This window comes from Phalacrocorax carbo, chromosome Z (genome assembly GCF_963921805.1).
Source record: "Phalacrocorax carbo chromosome Z, bPhaCar2.1, whole genome shotgun sequence".
NCBI classification, from domain to species: Eukaryota; Metazoa; Chordata; class Aves; order Suliformes; family Phalacrocoracidae; genus Phalacrocorax; species Phalacrocorax carbo.
The window spans coordinates 24,928,046-24,933,806 of record NC_087548.1 but is presented as its reverse complement, the minus strand read 5'-3'; positions in this window follow the sequence as shown (position 1 = coordinate 24,933,806).

Below are 5,761 nucleotides of genomic sequence, written 5' to 3'. Positions count from 1 at the left end.
TCACTAGATAGATAATCTCACTTCTTTAGTATTCCTGTTTGGAACGAATTCATCGGATCACAGCTTGAGATAGAAAAGGAAGTGTTTTGGAAGCTAGAGGGAAAGGCTCAGCCAGAGTGTGCTCCAGGCTTCAGTTGCTATGACCACCCAGAGGGATCAGATTTGGCGTGACTGATAAGGGATAAGCCATAGCTTTTGGAAGCTGGATTTCTCAATGCTAAGCACATCAAAATCAGTGTGTTTGTTTACTCTTCTCCCCACCCCACCTTGACATCAAAGTCTTCATAACTCTACACACTCTTGCAATGTTTATAACATAACAAAATTATCATTCATATTGTTTGAAAACCCATCTGGCAATATGATTTATCTTTTGCAAAGAAGATCTGTCTTCTGTGTAGGATTCAAGACCTCTCTCCCCTTGGAAGCAGGTTGGTACTGAGTAACTGTGTGCAAGTAAGCTGAGGCAACCATTCTACACATGTGGGAACACCTTCCCATTACATCTTTATGGAAAGACACAGACCCCCATGTTAACTGGAATTTCAGGAGACAGACTGAAGTTGAGAGTGCCTTTTAAGTTGTTAATTGCCACATTTCTTCTGAGGTCAGCTATGCTTTATAAAGCAAATAATATTACAGAAGTACAGTGCACTTAATAGGGTCACTGCCTTCTAACATCTTTGAATACTGATCAGAGACAGGGTCAGGGCCTTGCACACACACGACAACCTGTGTTTGAAAAGTTTGCAGTCAGTTTCCAGGACACTCTCTTTCATTACTCAGAATCCATACACTGGGACAGAACTCCTCTTCCCTCCATCATCTCCACCCTGGTAACTGCTTCTCCTCTTCCTCACTGCTTTCACACGTCTGTGGATCTCATATTCAGTTACAGTACTGCTGTCTTTGATATTTTAATGTGAAAGTTAATAGTTTTCACATCTGTAACTTAATGCTGTTGTATGTTAAACATGCTAATTTTTGGCTGGTTTTGTGAATTATTTATTGAAGTATAAAAATGAATATAAAATCTAAGAATTTAGAGAAACAAATGTTAGACATGCATTAGAATTTTTTTTTTTCAAACGAGCTACCAGGTAAAGATAATTTTCCACATTTCTTCTACCACAATAATTAAAGACCCCATCAAGATGCTTTTTCCTGTTATGAAAAACCCTGAGTTAGGAGCAAATATAAACAGGGGGAACTGAGTGTCTCTTCTGGTCTCTCAGATTATCTTTCATGTTTAGCCTTTGCTATTGAAACGCACTATCAAAACAAGACCTTCTGCAGCAAAAAGGAATCTCAAACATCTCATTTGGCCTTTCTGGCTCTAAGTTTCCTTAGAAGTTTATTTACCCAAGATAAGGTTACATTGTTGAAACCATCCTGTCAATTAGCAGGTAACATTTGACTTCAAATGTATTATTCTTTACAAGCATTTTGTCAAGGATAGGGCTGGTAACTGAGTTTCTAGGGAGGAGGGGAGGTATGATGGCTATAATTACTCATAAGAATTAACTGTATCTTGCTCAGAGTCCTTGTGAAGTAAGAGTGCAGCACAACCTATTTAAATCAAAAGGGAAAATAATTTAAGTAGCATTTTGCACCTGCCATAAAGGGAAAATACAAGGGAAGAATATTCCATCTTGGGATTTTCAGTGGGGTTTAACAAGTTGTCTCAGCTTTGGTTGCAATCCTTGGTAAAATGCTTGTAAAGCTAAAGGAAGATGGCCTGAATTCTATTGACATGAATTATTTTTTTTAAGTCTCTTATCCTAATCAGCCTAAGAAAGGTCTCAAGCATAAGACAAACATCCTTCTGTAAAGTATTCCCCCAGATCTGTGAAGTTGCTATGCCTTTTTTGCCACTTCTTGCAGTTGTGGTGAGCACAAATGTTAATGAAGGAAAAACTACTGAGAACTATGGGTTTGAGGCCTTGGTTTCATGGCTCTGGATGTGCCCTCTCACTCCCTTCCTCCTCTAGATGGAAAACTGTGCCATGTGGCTCTTTTTCCCCCAGTATGTGCAAAACCCGTTTCTGACATAAGAGACTTGCTGACTGCTCCTCAGCACTCCAAGGCTGTGGGCAGACACTTGGTAAAATGGGTGGATGTAGCTTCAGACATTGCAGGTGCCTGTGGTGGCTTGAACAGCACTGCATCAAGTAGCTTTCCATGGGATGTAGTCTTCGTGTCACCAGGCATGCATGGCAGTGACAAGCTGCACTCAAGTAACACACTTTTTCCAGGGCATCTTCCAGACTTGTCCAGCAGCATACTCTTAACCTTCCTGCCTATGGCATGGACTGTCCCTCACCCCCTTTTGGGGAGCCCAGCTGTGGCCTGTGGCAGCTCAGATCTGCAGTTAGGATGGGGTGCTGGTGTGTGCAAGCCTGTCATGGGGCTTGGCTGGGGCTGGGGGTTGCCCTGCTTGCTTGCATGTGGTGTGGAGAGCTGCTGAGTTCCAAGCTATGACGAGTTTCCTCTGCTGGCAGCTGGCACCCAAGGGGATGCTGAGAGCTGGGCATTGGTTGTCTTCATACTGGGAAGCCCTGGGTCTGGGGAGTGCCCTGGGCAAGGAGCACCCATGTCCCAGCCCCTGGCTCAAGCCAGCTGCCTCCTCGCCTGGGGAAGTGAAGGAGACAACGCAGTGAGCAGCCACACAGCTCCAAAGGGAGAAGTCCCCGCATGTGAGCATGGGGGCTCGAGCTGAAGTGAAAGGCTGACAGTGGGGCTTGGGGAACCACAGTGGGGCCACAGCTCTGGGGCATGCACATCAGTGGAGCTGGTCAGTGAGGAAGGGGCACCGCTGGGCTGGGAAAGCTGCAGAGGGACCAGGGGGAGCTGGGAGGGTGTGAGTGGCTGAGGAAATCTCAGGCAGAGAGGAAATCCCAGGGCAAAGGTTGGATGACTTGGTGGAGACCACAGGTCCCAGCCAGAGGTGCCCCTACAGTGGAGAGAGGATGGCTCATGTAGGTAGAGGGATCATGCAAGAAACTTGTAGCAAAGCCTTGAGCTCAGAGAGACCAAGGGGACTTCCCTTGCAGAAGCTCAGTCCTCAGGATGGAGAGTGGAGGGCCCATGTAGGGACCGCAGAGACAGACCCTTGGTCAGTTTCATCCCTTCAGTGAACTCCTGAAATGTTATACACACACTATTAAAACAAAGAAGCTGTGACTGTCTCAGTGACTTGCAGCAGTGAGCTGAACTCTGTATCTCTTTGGATGGCCTGTTTTAATTGGTTATGCTGTGTTTAGCAGATAAGAGACTGCAAATGATCATGAAAAGTAGCAGTTGCAAAAATTATATCCATAAATCTGCCTGCTGCAAAGACAGCAGAGTTCTTGAATGCCAGATGCTCGCTGAGTCCCATGTAATTTTGCTGAGCTGATGAACAAACGCTTACAGCATGTGTTGATTCTCAGCTGGTCATCAGGATAGTGAAGAGCTGCCAAGAGGTATGTTGCTTGTTAACAGTCTGAGACTTGAAGCCTTCAAAACAATAAACCTTGAATATCCTTTAAAAATAAAAGGGTAAGAAGGCAGTAAATGTTTTGGTAAACTTTGGACTGAAATTTTGATCATTCCTCTGTGGCTTGAGCAACTTGATTACAAAAGCAGTCACCTTGCATAAAGTGTCCGGAGTTGTGCAATGGAGTGCTGTGGTTACGTGTAAAATGTCAGCTTGGTTTGATTGTGTTTTCCTTATTACACTATGTGTCTGATTCAACAGTATGTGTTTAACTTTATTTTGATCAAGTTCATGCTGTTCTTGGAGGTTGATTTTTAATCACCCATACTTACCTGGACTTAGCCTATGGAAGTTTGGAGAGGATGCACAGTCAGCCCTACTGCTCAAAACTTTTGACCCAGGATTTGAAAAAAATCACAAAACTGTCTTCAGAAAAAAAAAAAAAATCAAATCAAACCCAAACTTCTCAGTTGCTATTCTCTTATTAACCATTTTAAGCCTTATGATTTACTAGTTTTGTATTTTTGCTCCGTTATATACTGATGAAAACTAGAACATTACTTTTTTAAGGGTGAGAGAAAAGGTAGGGAACTCTACAGCTGGATTCAAGTCATTGCAGTAGTCTTTCAGTAGAAAACACAAATACTTTCAGACATTATAAAATTACAAGGGCTAGCAGAGTAGATGTCCCATTCTGATTAGGAGTGGAACGCTCACTACACTTTTTAGAAAGTGTCAGTTACACTTATCTTTCTCAGCGAAGGCAACTGTTTTATGAAATTTTAAGCTTTGAGTCCCATTTTATAAAAAATCGCGACCTGACTTAGTGAAATGCTGCTTCCTTCTGGGTCATTTCAAGGGATCGTCTTCCAGCTGGAAACTGCCAGAGCCCACAGGTATTCTGCCCACATTCTCTTTGTCTCTAACATCTATGATCTGCTAAGAAAGAGAAGGATGCAATACCAGCTCTATACTAATAAATAAACCCTCAACAACAATCTAGCAGCATCCTGTCTTTCTTACTTCTTTCATGAGGGTGCCCAGCGAACCTGAACTTGTGGTCTGCTGAAGGACTCCTAGGAGGGTATGAAGGTCATGTTGTATTCATCTACACCAGTCTTGTTCTGCTAGAGAATGTGAATCTGGCGTAAAGTCAGAAACTTAATCATTCATAACCAGCTTTGAGTGCACATACACAAAACCATCACCTTTGGCTTCTTGATGTTGCCTCTCTATTCATAGCAGCCAAAGCTGCTTGGACAGTCAGTTGTATGAATTCCCATTTGGGTTGTCTTTTTTTCTTGTCCAGATACTTACTTTCTGAAATGAAGGATGCAGAAGGTGGCTGCCTTTGTCTTGGTAGCACAGTACCAGAAAATAGTATATCACAATACAATAATCCTCCTCACAGACTCAGTCAACAGCTCAGTTAATTACATTGTAGAAATTTGTGCAGCTGAGACTGTAGACTGTAGATACATCTGCTATAAATACTTGCAGAGCAGCATGAAGCTGACATAGCATTGTTCCCAATGAATTTTTAATCTGAAAAATGTACTTTTTATTAAAAGATTGAGAAACAGTGAATTCTTGGACATCAGTAAATGTAATGAGTAAAGTATGTATAACTAATTATAGTAGAGTATTTATTACATTGCAACTGCTAAAAATCTTGAGAAAATTTTTAAAAAATCACAAAGGCACAATTTAAAATCATTTCTAGTAAATAAGCATGGAAAAAAACCCCTCAAACTAAAACATCTTTTGCTGTTTAGAGGCAGATAATCCACTCTTAGTCCAGTGTACCAATTTGATTTACAGTGCATTTCAAAATATTTATCTTCTTTTTAGGGTTTCCATCACTGTCTAAGCCAATAACCTGCTGTGTTTTAAAATGCCTGGGCAGTAATTGTCATTGTTTGCAAAGCTATTTTGGAAAATAGTGAGCTTCATGGCATTTTGTAGGTTTAAGGAATGCAATTACCAACATTGTATACATAATCTAAGTGACCTTATGGCTTCAGAAGCTCAAACCCACAGAAAAAATGTTTAACAACAGCAAAATGTTTGCTTAGTTTTTATTCTGTAGTTGGTCAGCTGTAGGTGGATTATGTTATAGCCAGTTTGGCAAAAATATTAGTTTCACAATTCCATATAAGTACATAACAATGTTGAAGTAAAGATCCAAGGAAGAATATGATTCTTCTGGGTGGATGGTCTGGCCCATTTTCATATGTATTTGATGAAGGACTATGCTGATATGGTGGTAGCTGGGTGCTTCTG